The sequence below is a fragment of the Filicampus tigris genome, chromosome 7 (assembly GCF_054856515.1).
Source record: "Filicampus tigris isolate MCC_2025a chromosome 7, RoL_Ftig_1.0, whole genome shotgun sequence".
In the NCBI taxonomy this organism is placed as follows: domain Eukaryota; kingdom Metazoa; phylum Chordata; class Actinopteri; order Syngnathiformes; family Syngnathidae; genus Filicampus; species Filicampus tigris.
The window spans coordinates 9325224-9340910 of NC_141223.1; the positions used below are offsets into that span (position 1 = coordinate 9325224).

Genomic DNA, 15687 nt, shown 5'->3' on the forward strand with positions numbered 1-15687 from the left:
CTATTATATGCAAACTGCTTTGCAAACTTAAGGAAGGAAGGAGAGGAGGTCAAAACTCACGTTGATCCAAGAAGATCCATAACGTGAGGCGTACACAGCGAAAAAGCTACTTCTCATTTTACATGACAACTGTAAGACAGATAATATATATATATATAATAATATTTTCACTTTTGAATTAACCGCACTGCTTTCAATCTTAGGCTGGATTCACACTCGATGGTTCAAGTGGGACTAGATTTTTGCTTCCAGGTGTCACAATTCAGATGTGTCATGGCAGTGTAAACAAAACAAAACAAAACCATATTATCAGAATGGAATGAGGCAATCTCCTTATCCGCGGCGGACCTATGTGGTGGCCAGGGTGGCCATGACCACCCCTTATCATTCTCTGGCCCACCTCCTGGCCACCCAAACGCCTCTGGGAAAATTTTGATATCGGTATTTTTTCTTCCATTTTCACATGGATGCTGTGTTTTTGACACCTTCATACTCTGCTACAAGTTAGTTATAGTAATAGCATCTCTCTCTCTCTCTCTCTCTCTCTCTATATATATATATATATATATATATATGTATATACATATATATATATATATATACATATACATACGTGCACACACACACATTATATTATATATATATATATATATATATATATATATATATATATATATATATATATATATATATATATATATCCATCCATCCATTATCTACTGTATACCGCTTATGCTCACAAGGGTCGCGGTCGTGCTGGAGCCTATCCCAGCCGTCTTTGGGCAGTAGGCGGGGCACACCCTGAATTGATTGCCAGCCAATCGCAGGGCACACAGAGACAAACAAACATTCACACTCACAAACACACCTACGGGCAATTTAGAGTGTCCAATTAACTTACCATGCACGTTTTTGGAATGTGGGAGGAAACCGGAGTACCTGGAGAAAATCCACGCAGGTTATTCCACAAACGCAATATTTATCAGAATGCTATGTTTCAACTAGTGGGCTTGTATAGAACATATTCTTGAACAAAATATGTTTGGGTTGACTTCCCCTTTAAATGATGTTTATGAATTATGAAACCTCTCTCCCACGGCGTCATGCACGGACACATTTTTTTCTTTTTTGGGGGGAGGGGGGCAGTGGGGGTGGACTGGTGAAATGTAAGGACGGAAGCGCTTTGAAAGGATGAGGACGGACGGGGTCGAAAGACAATTATTTTTAGGGTGCCCAGTTCACTGGTGGAGGACGGACTGTCAAAATAGGGTAAATTTCCCATCTCTGACAAAGAGTATAGCTCACACATTCAAAACTACAGTGAAATCTTAGATTATCTAAATATGTTACAATAGACTGTATCCACAAATCATTAAATAAACAGAAGGGTGCTCTATGTTTAAGTTGGAGTTCACTTCCTAAAACACTGATATAATGTAAATCAGTAAATGCATCAGATGGCACCATAGTCTATGAATAACCTATGTCCAATGCAGTAGTAAGTCATTATTCCAGAAAAAAAAATGTCAGAAAAAACACAGTCCAGGCCACCTAAATTTGATCTAATATCTAATTAATAATTGTAATATTTATTTGCAAGTTGTATTGTTTATATGTGTATTGTTGCTTTACTCTTGTTTCGTTTACGTGCATTTTGTGCGCAACTGCAGGTTGATTCTGGTGTTCAGGAAATAGAAACAAACTGATGTTGGGTATTAGTTAGTTGAACATACATTCTTGTAGTCATACATTATTTAACCAGGTGTTGAGCGAGGGAGAAACCTAGACAAGAGATACATTGAAAAGATAACATTGTTTAACGCAAGCGGAGCAAACAAAAGTGAAAATGTCGCAGTGTGCTGCCACAGTGGTGCTGCCAGAACAGTGAGGGGAAAGTGGAAGGTTGAGTGAGGGCTTTTATCTGTTTGGAATGTTCACATGATAAATTTTCCAGGTCAAATAGGAGATTATACAAGACAAAGAGGTCACACATAACACCCCAAATCTCTTGAGATGCTACATAAGAAGTCAGAATGACAGATGTGACTGATATATTGATTTCCTTAATTAGTAATTAATTATATTTTTTTATTATTCATATAATATTGCATTGGATATTATTATGTTGTGCAAATGGTCATCATGCTGTGACAGGGAACTAAATGTGACCAGTCATAAATCAATCACAAGTAAGTCTTGGCCACTTTTATTGTTATAGAAGCTCTTAGGGGTGGAACAATACAGTGCATCTATTTAATCGGTGTACTAAAAATGGTCAAAACCTTTTTTTTTTTTTTATTCAGGTTTGAAAGTTATTTTTAGTAAACTCGTATTCATTTTTCACGCCGGTCAGAGCCGGGGATTTACGTCAAGTACTCAACATAACATCAACATATATTTTGAAGGTACATGAAGCAATGCATTTGATTGCATGGAAACAATTTGCATTTTGAAAGAATGGAGATCATCTTGAAAAGACGGTTGCCGCGGAAAGCCTTTGCAAATGCTGAGTGAAATGTAATGGAAGCACGACAATATGTTGACACATCTCGACCAGCGCCATGCAATACAAACAGCAACAAAGCTGGAGAATCAACAGTGATGGTTGCAGTGCAAGATAATGGGACAGACCGAAAAGGTGGCATTGCCTTATTTCTTCAAAAACTCGATCATAAACCTCCTTGTGCTGAAAGAATGACTTATTATTGCAGAGCGTGCAGAGAAATGTCTGCAAGATAACATGTAGACCAGCTGATATTTTTTGAAAAAGACTATGTAAGCCTTTGGCAAAATTGTTTATTACATACAGTTGTTCTTTATACAGCACAATCGCAGCAACAGATTCATGTGACAATATACAAGTTTGATACTATACACCAGAGGTGGGAGTCACATATGCTCAAGTCACAAGTAAGTCTCGAGTCGTAACCTTCAAGTCTCAAGCAAGTCCCAAGTCACGGTGGGAAAAAAAAAAATCAAGCAAGTCAAGTCGAGTCGCCACCAAATTTCAAGCAGGTCAAGTCATTACTTGGTTCAAGCAAGTCATAAGTCAAGTCATAAAATCTTGCTCAGTAAAACAGATGTTGGAGTGATAAAAAAAAATTAATGAAATGAAAAACAATTAACTTATAAATGAATGAATGTGGGCGGTCGAATGGTTAGCACGTCCGCCTCACAGTTCAGATCCAACCCAGTGGTGTAAGTCGATGACGTCACACACTGTCCCAATTCTGCAATTTTCGTTCGCTTGTAACCTGCGCTCTTGAACGCTACGTCCACTTCCACTACGTGTACACTTCAATGAGGACCTTAGGGTATAGTGTGGGTATTGGGATTGAGCCCAACTGTTGTTGCTTCTCATCCTCTTCTTCCTCATCTTCTTCTTCTTGGTTTATGCGCGGGTTACAGCTCTCTGGTGCATTCCGCCCCCTACTGTACAGGAAGCGCAAAGCCTTTCCAATTATAGTCAATGGACGCAACCAGCCCTACGATCACACACGAGACAGTCTTGAATATAAATAATTTCACCAAGATTTAACAGAGAATCACAACCATAAAGGTTTCTATGCAAATAAAGACACATGCATAAAATATTAGACCCAAACATTGTAGATTTGTGTTGTCATAACAAAATGAAGCGGTGTCTTCTGGTTCCGCCTCCTTAGCCAATCACAGTCAATGCAGTCCTCTCGAAAACCCCCGCAAACGAACACACACGAGCGGGCGTGTTTCTGTCAGTCGTCAGCGGAGGTCGACCCAGTGTGTGATAATTACACTTCTCACTTCCGTCAGTGCTTAGTTCGCCTAATTTCTGTAGTTCCCCATCTATTGTCAATCGTCAGCTGCACTTCAAGCACATCTTGATTGTTTCGTTTCAAATCCATTGTGGCGGTGCAGAGCTGGATGGCTGAAAGTTGTGCCAACGGACAAATATTTACAAACCTGACTCTCTCGCTCGCTCTCTTTTTCCTGCCAAGAGACCAAAATGAAACGATTTTTTTTCCACATTACATTCTGCTACGTTGCGATGTCCATTTGAATTTAAAGCTTCTGACTCAGCGTGCAGTCAACGAGAGAAGGAAGGCAGGTAAGCACGAGCTTCCTCCATCATCTGCAGATGAGCGACAGAGCCGAGGGTGCGTGCGCATCTCATTACAATTCAGGGTCGAGATAAAAACAGTAGCAGCAGACATGTCAGAGGGGTTCACAGAACAGAAAGTTTGATGCATAGAAAGTTTGATGCATACTCAATGTACTACAATTCAAGGAGATCACATCTGGGCAAAGTTCAATCTTCTTTGTCCCGGCTAGTCGTACTGCTTGGGGATTTAAGGTGTCAGAGCTCCTTTAATGTGAAAAACTGGAAAAAGACTTTTTAACATAAAGACAATTACAACCAACAGATCAACGTCTTGGATAGAACTCTGATGTTATCTGGATAGAGATTGAGCAGCACAGTGCCCTAGTGGTTAGCTTGTCTGCCTCACAGTTCTGAGGTTTGGAAATCAAATCTTGACCCTGGGATTCTTGTGTGGTGTTTAAAGGGAAACACTATTTCTTTTGTTGCCGGTGCAGCTTCCCCATACATAATTTGCAACCCTTTGAAAATGTTTATTAGTGGTTCCACTCCCAAAGCAAGAAATTCAATTACAACACTTCTGATGGGCCTCCAACAACAAATCCATTTCCAAAATGGGAAAAAAAGGAAGTTTTAAACAAAACTTCTTTTTGAAATAAACCTTCAAACAAGTATCTAAGCTACAAACTGTGAACATTTCTGAAAAAAAGTTCAGTTATTTGTGGGTTGAATTAAAATGGGCTTATTACTTTTTTGATTTCCCCTCATATGACAGAAAGTTTTGTCATCTTGGGTTGAGTTGCCCGTTAATTGCTACCAGAACAAGCGAGTTTTGGGAAATGTCCCAGGGTGAAAGAGGAGCAAAAAAGTCTTTAGGAATTAGGAACGGGCAGACTTTTATGCTCAAGGTCTACAATGGATTTTTAAAATGGAATGGAAAAAAAAAGAAAATTATATATATATATATATATATATATATATATGAACAGTGCAGGCCATATGTATCTACTTTGCCGCCGCCCATCTAGCCTAAAGGTCTCCTCCAACTGTTTTTCTCCATTCCTCAAGGGACAGTCTGAGGGCTAGTAATTAGTGATTTCCCACCTTGTCATGACTTTCAGGCTCAAATGTGCAATGCTTGTGATTGGGTGAGGATCCAAAAGCACGGAGGGAGGGGTACAGGCTATACTGAAATAAGCGATATATTAACAAAAAACAATGGCAAGGGTACTGGGGAAAGCTCTAAATACAAAATCAACAAGTTCTAAAAAACGAGGAACACCTGGACTAGACATGACTGGCTGAGGAGTCCTTCTTTTTGTCTGAACGCAGCCTTAGAAGCATCATACATGCGGTTATGATAATAAAACATCTGGGTAATTTTACAATGGCGGCTTTCATAACTTAACACATATTAGGTGAAGAAAAGAGATTGGCAAAAAAAACAACAACAATGTATACTTGACCTCATTAAAAATTCTTTCGTGCCATCACATTGTTTAACAGTGAGAAATTGATTGAAGCACAACTAACAACTTTGGAAACAAATGTTCAAAAATTGAATTTTGACCTTGATTGTAACGTTGGTTTCAGTCAAGGTCAAACTTGAAATAAAGGCTAATCTTCTATTTTGGGTTCATATTCTTTTATCCCACTCCAGAGGAGTCAGTGCCTCGCCAGTCATTAACCTCAACGCACACCGCTGGCCTACAAGGTAAGGATAAACGTAGGACAGTGTGGACAAAGGACAGGAATGTCATTTTTGTACCATTTGAGACACGGTGGTACCAAGGCAATCACCAGAATCCTAATGGAACCTCAAGTAGCATGCTAACTAACAATTCAATAGACAAGCTCAGCCACATACAAATTGCTTTTTCTCCACTTTTTTTTTAAACAGTTCAGCCTTTCTGGAGGTTCTACCAAATAGCATTTGAATTACATACTGTATAATGTTAAAGCTATAAAATGTATAAGTGCCTTCTAAAGTATTCCAGATGAATGTTTTTCCTTTAATACTTTCCCTGTCGCCTGTCTCACTACCTCTTTCGCTGAGCCCCATCCTCAGACGGCTTCTGGCCTACATTTGCCTGCCGAGCTCATGAGAGTGTGTGTACGTGTGGGTGTGTTTGTGTGAGTGCGTGTGCGTGTGCCAAATCTTGACATGGTTTTACCGGCAGAGCGTGCAGGCCATTGATGGGTAGACAGAAAACGAACATGAACAACAACAAGAAACGTTTTGTGTAGATTTGAGCAAAAAACGGGGAAAAAAATATCCAAATCTAAAAACACGTTTAAAATGTCTTGGAGGCAATGACAGTTATCAGATATCATCGATGGTCACATTTCTTTCACAGAATAATTATAATTCATTTTTTGAAGTACTCTTTCAAGTGTTGCAAATATGGAACCATTCAATCAGTTACTTAATGTTTTGATCAAGGTAGGGAGAAGTTAAGTGCAGAATAATTTGACAGCACACAAATGTCACTTCACAAGTTCATTTCTTAGAACTCCAGTCTTAATGTAACCCAATATAGAAACAGAAATATATAGCGGTAATTGGCAGTATTCTGTGTGTTCTAAGCAAGCATTAAGGCTGTAACTATTGAGACAGGACTATTAGTACAGTACATTTGCTAAGCATCACAATAACATCTCTGCAGTTGCGCTGAAAAACACCAACCTGTAATGCATATTTGCCCCAAAATCCCTTTAGTTTGTTAGGCTGGTAGCTTTAATTTTTTACATGCGGTACTCAAGTCAGTCTGCAAATGGAAGCAATGTAAGCCCTGACCAAATAAAAGAACTCAATGAAGTCATTGTGTTGAATATTACCCCAGTGTTGACAATTGAGTGATTTTGCTGCTATATTTAGTGACATTAATAACCCTTGGATTATCAAAAAAAGTCACTTGTGACAAATCTAGAGCCAATGAAGACAGCCCCCCCTTGCCCCCCATCTAAAAGCATGGCTTAGTAAAGGGTTGACATGAAATTTAAAAAGGATTTTTTTCAGAGCACCCAGACACTCAAAGGGTATATAAATAGATCCCAAGAATGTATAAATAACTCAAATAGCACATCGGTGGTGGGGGTGGGTCAACCTGAATTAACCATGATCGTTTTCTGCAAAAGAGAGGGATAAACAATTTCAATTTGAACAAGATAACCCTGTGTTACAAACGAATAGGCATGTTCTGTTTCTGTTTATTTTCATAAATAGTCAATGTGCTTTACAGTGAACCAATCATAAGCAATTACCAGTATATTCATGATGATTTGTACAAGTCGGACATCAAAGCAGACACAAGGCATTGTGAAATGCGACCAACACTTTTTATCTTACACAGTAACAAATGAAAAACTCAGAATGAATCATGGCAGTATATAACTTCAATAATATTCCGGATTTTATTGAACGAACCACCATGTTTTAATTTGAATTCATAATCAAAATACAGTGTTACAACTTGTACTGTACCGTAACAACAACAAAAATACACCAAAGAATGATACCGCCACCGTTACACTTCACTGTAGGTATGCTATTCTTTTGGTAATGAGCAGTGTTGTTTGCACCAAACATAAATTTGGGGATTATGGCCAAAAGGTTCCACTTTGGTTTGAATGAATGAATTTATTTGAACATGTAGACAACACAAGGCATCGCCAAGGCCAAAACCAAAATCACAGCACCAAGGCTGTTCATCAAGCGCAAAACAAAACCAAAATCACATATATGTCACAAGGTTTTCCAGGTAGTTCACAATCAAGTTCGAATTTATTAACATGTTCAAAAAGGAATGGGAAGAAGCGTCATTTATTTAATCCCACCCCTTAGTCCAAAAATACTGGAATTTCCTGTTGCATTAGTTTGCAGTTTCAATAATACTCAAAAAGTAACGCAAATAAAACAACAACAAAACGCAAACAGTCTACTTCGTTAGCATCTGCACAGTTATTTTTTCCTCATAATTAAAAAATGTTTTTTTTTTGTATTTTCTAAACTGATTCATACTTATCCACCGTTTCACACCAGCAATGGAAACACACGAACCTTTCATGGTTGTTCTGAATATTGGAAGAGTAAATTTATGATCGTTACTCCTGAAGCTTTGAGATTGTTGTGTAGGAAAATGTTTTTGAATATCATTAGGCAAGGAATTCTGTCGTACGCTGAACATTATTTGGACTGTTTGGTAATCTATCAGATAATTGAATTTAATTACTTTTAACTTTTATACTAGTATGGTCAAGAAAATCAGATTTTTGAATAATTCTCATTGCTTTTTTCCTGAAGATTGATTATTGAAGTAACTGAATTTTTATAAGTATTTCCCCATATTTCTTCACAATAACTAATATAAGGTAAAACCAGGGAACAACAATATATGCAGTGATTAGTAATCCCAAAAATACTTTACTTTATATATGATAGAAATACTGTGTGACACTTTCATCCCAATATATCCCACATGATGTTTCCATCGGATTTGATTATCAATTATTACTCCAAGAAATTTAATTATTTCCACCCGCTTCAATGATCATCCCACCTCTTTGTAATTGTACATTTAATTGCTTCGCACGCCAACCAAATATCATCCATTTAGTTTTACTCAAATTCTGTGTCAATTTGTTGGAATCAAATCATGCTTTTATCTTTTTGATTTCCACATTGATCATCTCCAACAGCTGATCGAGGTCTTGCCCAGAACAATACAAAGTGGTGTCGTCAGCAAAGAAAGGGTCATTGTTAAGCATTTAGAAACATTGCATAAGGAAATCATTTATGTAAAGATTGAATAGTTTGGGACCCAACACTGACCCCTGGGGACACCACAGGATAAATTCAAACTTACTGATGTGTGAGTACCCATCTTCACAAATTTTGGACTGTTGTTTAAATAACTCTCGACCCCATTTAAAAACGCTCCTCTGATACCATATCCCTTCACTTTGTTTACTAGATTATTATGGTTTATAGTATCAAAGGCTTTTGTTAAATCAACAAATATCCCAACTGTCTGTTCGAATCAATCGAATCTTATTTCTTCAACTGTATTAATTATTGCCAGTGCTGTTGATTGATTTTTTTTTAAACTATACTGATTGTCTGTGATTATATTATTTTTTATAGAAAAGAGTCCAGCCTAGCATCAAATAGTTTTTCAATAATATTTGAGAACTGCGGTAAAAGGGAGATGGGTTGATAATTTGTGAAGATGTGTCTTTCACCATGTTTAAAAAGAGGAATAACCTAGGCCATTTTCATATTGTTTGGAAATGTACTAGCTTAAGACAGCACATAACTATCAGTTTGTCAAGAAGGGCATTAATATGCATACATGGATATTATGCTTCAAAATAACATGAAAATAGACATCCACTCCATACAGCGATGGCTGCCAATGTCTCTGATGCCAAGTAATGTCTAATAACAGTTGTTTGTGGTGTGTTTCTTCAATTAGATATCTTGCTATAAACGTTTATTTTGCTCCTGGAATAAATCAGCAATGGTTCATATGATGCAGAAACAGCGGGAGCGCAACATGACGCCCCCAATCTGGAGGTGATACAAGACACACACGAAACCCAAGGCTGGTAGCCACTTCAAACATAGTGGACTTGCATGAATCTCGCTTGAACGCGACATGTGGCATGAAGACGCATCAAAAGGAATTAGTGGTCGGATGTGCTGCATGCACTGAAATTGAATTTATTCCTGTGTCCTTTCTCTGTGGCCCTTTGAAACAAAAATATGTTAAAAAAAAATTACATTTTATGGCAAAATTCTGAACAGTATATCTGTCTATTTGAAAGACATCTCTTGAAAGGAGATGAAAATAAAATGAAAAATCCTTTTTTTTCCCCTCAAAATACTACTAATCAGACATGACATTGTTGCTTCCAATCATCATTTACAAATACTGTACTAATGTTGCCCTTCAAATGAAATCCAGAGCAGTTACAATAAACGTTGATATAATGTCTGTGTGGGGACAGACTCAGCCGAGGTTGATCCTATCTCCACACTCACCCAGCATAATAGCTATTAATCATCCACAATTTCTTTTTGGCTTTTGATCGATTTGCCTGTGAACACAGCAATTTTCCAACGTGATGATTCAATTAAATTCAACACGATGTGAAGGGCAACATCACAAACCCTCTGCCTTACTTTGGATGAACGCAAAAGCAACTGCTTTAAAGCTGAAGGACATTCACACGTGTGAGTATATTTTCTTTTTGTAATCTCCCCACAGTTCAGTGAATGAGGCGAGCATAGCCTGAATAATCTGCTAGTATGATTTAGTTGCTCTTAATCCATTTCCACTACTTATCGTGGCTCTATATAAACATAAGGACATAATGTACCAGCGGATTCCCTCACGAAATTACAGGCAACCCCCATATCTCCAACACTCCTGTGGCATAATATGTTTGATTGATTTAAACGTTTATTTTGAACACCAAAACAAAACAAACAATCAACATAGACAATAAAACCCCTAATAGTAGTTTTAAATGTTCGAAAAGGAGTGGGAAGAAGTCCAGACTTAAAGCTTCCCAGGCTGCAGAGCTTGGCATGTAAACGCCATCTTGTTGCTCCACCCAATGTGCATATACTGTCGGCGCAGAGAAGAGAGGACCCGCTTGATTCACACATGCAAAGGGTACGCCGCCAACATTTACAGCCACCTTAGCAAAAAATCCAACAATGCGAGATGCTTATCCATGACGTAGCTTCTTCTTATCCGCAGCAGAGGCGATGCACCAAGAACAAAGGGTGTGGCAAAAAAAAAAAAGAAACTGCACAAAGAGCAACAGTGCACACATATTGCCAGGCAGCAGTCACTGCACTCCACGTGTCGCTCCCCTTGATCAATTATTCAACCTCAAGTGTAATGCAACACAATCTTTTCACGACACAGCAGCAAATAACTCACAGATGGACCGCAGCCTCCATTCATACGTACATCTGCTGTTCATGGATGGGTGCTTACAGCACCTTCCAGAGGTGGGAGTTAGTCACATATGCGTGAGTCTCGAGTCGTAACCATCAAGTCTCAAGCAAGTCCCAAGTCACCGCGGAAGAAAAATCAAGCAAGTCAAGTCGAGTCGACACCAAATTTCAAGCAGGTCAAGTCATTACTTGGTTCAAGCAAGTCATAAAATCTTGCTCAGTAAAACATATGTTGGAGGGATTAAAAAAAATCACTGATCCTACTACAAAAAGTACATTATCTCTAAACATGTAATGAACATTTACATCTCTAAAAATGAAATGAAAAACAATGAACTTACAAAATGAATGTCTAAACTTAAATCATTTCGAAGAATTCATGTTATTTTTTTCATGCTAACGTTTATATGAGCGGCACACTGTTAATGTGGTGATAAGTACTGAAATATTCTGAATGAGGGTGTAAATGTGTATAATCATCAGATTTAAAAACTGCACACTTTGTTTCAGGTGCCACCTGGGGGCAGTATAACACAAATAGACAGATATACTATTCATTGAGACATCTCAACTCCTCTCCGATCATCAGTGCGGCAGTAATATTAGTCGTTCTTTGCAAAGGATTAAGAATGTATCCATGTGAGGATTGTTATATGGTCAATCCACATGTGTTCCAGCAACATTTGTGTTCATTTGTTAACAATTGTTAGCCCCTGTGTCCATGGAATTTCCCATGATATGTTAGCAGTCGGGTAGCGGGTGCTATAGTACGTGTGGTTTCTTTAAATACAGATCTGATAATAATATTTGTTTAGTGAACAAATAACAACAAACAGTCTTCTTTTATGAAGAATATTTACAAATTCTACCTGGCAAACTTCCATGTGTTATGAAGTGAGTTGAGTCACCTACCAAAACACAGCACTCGTATCTCAAGTGTAGGCTCACACGTCAATGCAAATAACATTGGGTCGCCTCAGTTGAATGTGCCAAATGTGCTTCAATACGGAGTCAAAACAAATTCATCCGGAAAAAAAATATCCCTCAAAAGACGACCAAAACGTGGACTTTAAACCATCATCATGTAAGGTGTCACATGGGACGTCAGCAGAGGAGTAGCTGTCTTCTTCGTTCATGAGCGTTTAAAGGTAGCGAGCGCCGCAGGCTGCAGTTCAATACCCAAACGGAACGTGAATACGGATACGAATGCAAATTGCGAACGCTATCATAACCAGCTGATCTGAACCGCCTCAAAGACGAACCGTTTCATTCACGTTTGAACTCAATCCGTCTGAAATGCATGATCAGATCATAAAATCAGCTTCCCGGGTGCATACGGCATTATTTCCATCCAATCAGGAGAAGATGACACGCTCGAATCCCTTTTGTGAAAAATTCAATCAAGGATAAGGTTAGGTTGATAAAGCAGCTTATTGTGGCGGGTATAAGCCCACTACTGCCTCAGTCTGTCTGCCTCACTCTGCCACGGGGACACAGCGAACAGAGAGTGTGTGTGGAAGAGCAGAACAATGGAGGAGCAAGCCTGAAACCCCTCCAAGCTTATCTGCGACACCCTAAGTCGCTTCAGGTAATTTTTTGTTCGCCGAGCTGAACAAATAAAATACGATTTGCATGCAGAGGGTTGGTGGGCAAAGAAGAGACGAGGATTACAAAAGCATTACATAAGAGAATTGCTAAAGCAGCAGATTAGCGGCACAGTGGGGGTTGAAGTTAAAATCCATATTTGTTAATTAACAACAGGACAAAAATCTCTCTCGGAATCCACTTTGAAGTATGTTCACGTTGGCGCATCATATACACTCACAGGCCCGAACATTAGGCATACCTGCAAAGATCAAATCCATTACGGGAGCTGTGTCGAATATTGTTTGCAGTGGTATGCATCATAGCAAGACTACAAACGAAATATGAAAACGCACCTTCCATCGAGATAATCGAAATCAAATTAGGCTGCTTTTGCGTTGGGTCTTATTAGATTATGCACGTAAATATTATTGAGTCTGTTGAGTACGTCTTAGAGAATTCTCCCTTGAAAGACGAGGAAAAATAAGCCCCAACAAAAGCAATACACAAAAAGGCCTAAATGAATTTCCATGGTTTCAAGCATTTCAAAAAACAGCTGTAGTCTATGATGCAGACTCATGCAAAAAAAAAAAAAAATTTGAGGAATACAATTATGATTCATAAAAGCAAACTGAATGATCGTGCAAGTTACTCAATCACGTTACTGTCTTGCATACAGCACAAGGCAAGCAATTGGCAATGAGATAAAATAGCCGCGGTGTGATTCAGCAGCTCTAAACATCAATTGAACATGAAGGTTGAACAAAAATATTGCAAAAAATGCCAATGAGGAAATGCTCCAAAAGGCGTATTTCACTGGGACGTGTGTCAGTTCATTTTTGGAGTGGCGCAGAAGGTTCACTGAGGTCAAGCACATAACGTACAGAGCTGTCATGGTCACGCTCTCAACATTACTCTGTGCTGCTCTCAATTCATACAGGTGAACGCACACACGCAGACCTCCTGCACGAATCGGGAATCAGAAACAATGGCAAATGCACCACATAACCTAGTCATTAGGTTTCACATGCTCCTGTTGCTAACCAGCCGATTAGTATTTGTTTCTCAGTGCCAACAGAGCAACCTTTGGAAAAAGCCTGTGGGAAGTGTATCTAATTATTCCGCTTTTGTAATAGCAAACACAAGCAGGATTACGATTTGAAAAGCACTGTAAATATCACTCATCTCAATTTGATCCGTTTGCATAGTAAGGCCAACTATATTGAACTAGTTAATGTAAAGTAATGCAAGTTGGCCAAACAGGTGGCACGAAGTCAAAGGTTGAGAAAAGTCCAAAATAATTTGAGTCGTAGAACCCCTGTTTCCAATCATGATCAACTTGTCCACACGGCAGCCGACCGCCGAGGACGTACAGTATGTCCAAGCACCTCCAAGGGCCTGCATGAGCACACCCCAGCACGGCTGACAGAATTGGCCTGTGGTTCACGTAGGACGGCGCAAGGTGCAGCAGCCTGATAAGAGCAAAAGCCAAGGTGACACGCGTGTGCCGCATGAGGAGCCGAACCGGGAAGCGTTGCGAAATGACCGTCGTTGGCATTGCCGGGGAGAGAGGCGGGGGCGCGCAGGTGATGGCGGCGACCGGGAACCCCTCTCAGATCCCGAGAGCCTAACCCGTGGACATGAAAGCACAACGTCACAAGTTAGGGTCTCAGGGACGGAGAGAGACACATGTCCTCTAAGCCTTCTTAAACCGCCGCTCTCCTCCCTCCCGCTCTTTGTTAACAAACTGAAACTTGTTGCGAAGTCAAATGAGGACGGAGTGGCTTCGCAACGCTGATTCTCGCACGCGCGCTTTCTTTGCCGGTGAAAGGCCCGCAACGCAGCCTTGCCGGTTACACTGACGCATACGTTTCTTAATTATCCAGATATATTAAGCCCAGCGATTGCCAACTTTGCTGCCCCTGCATACACAGTGAGCACGTACAATGGCAAGTGCAACTGCTTGCCAGACACAACATGGCCAATGTGACTGCACCCCCCACCCCCCGCCTCCTCCTCCTAACACTTTCGCTCACTGTCCCTCCCCCTCTTCAGCTGAACAATACAACACTTGCTAAAAATGCCTTCCCTCCATCAGGTAATGAGTCAGCTGCTGCCGTCCGGCATACCAAAGGTCTTCTACTTATTCTAGAAACCTGGAATCAGACCATGTTAAGTCACTGCACCACAGATGTGGATGACTTGCAAAAACCTGCAAACAATTCCAGAGAGCGAGAACCCGAACGGCGCAATCTCCGAAATACGACCGAGTAGCAGCCTGCCGTGTTTACTACCATTGCTAAAGCTTTCCATCAGAGCTTCTTCAGCGAGGTCCCGAGGCAGCGCTAAGCTCTACGGTACCGTCGTGCAACGGCGGTGGTCTAAAGCACAGGAAACAGATGGGAAGCTGAGATGGAAGTGGGGAGCCATGAGTATTCCGCTGGTAGTCACTCACCTCCTTTTGAAACGGGAGCCTCCAGTTTTGTTTTTTTTTCGTCTCCTTGCTCACTCGCCTGCTCAGAGGAGGAAGAAGAAAAAAAACAGGCAAAGAGAGAAAGCTCAGATTTAAAGTTACAGCAGCACACCGAGGAGATTCCAGGTAGTATCAACAGAAGTTTGGTTTGCGTAAGAACGACTTCACCAAAAGAAAGCGCAAGCATCGTTTCAAGCCGGCCGCTCGCAGCCAGCCGGGATAAACCCAAAGGAGAGTGATGGCAGAGGCGAGAACGAGAGGCGTGAGATGGGGCCAGACCGAGCCGGAATGGACCATGTGTATGCTCTCTCGCCCTCCCTCTCTATCTTTGGTGCCTCTCTCTCTCTCGCTCACACAGAGAGAGGGAGAGGGAGAGGGAGAGTGAAGGATGCGATTCTTCTCTCCGGAAAATAGGTGGAAGTGATACACAAGCGTCGGATGTTGAAAAAGGGGAGTCTAATTAGCGAGTATCAAGCAGCAGCATGAGCGCTTGTCGCCGGTTGCACAGTGCCAGTCCTGCATACCAATATGCAGCCTCACTCACTGGACGGAGAGGAGTGAAGGTTGGGGGGCGGGGGGGTG

General features: G+C 40.3%; 1 long non-coding RNA gene across 1 annotated transcript in view; it reads right to left on the reverse strand.

Moving 5' to 3' along the window:
* LOC147144702 (uncharacterized) overlaps positions 1-15687 on the reverse strand; it is a 47485-nt gene that overhangs the window by 24776 nt on the left and 7022 nt on the right. The window lies entirely within an intron of this gene.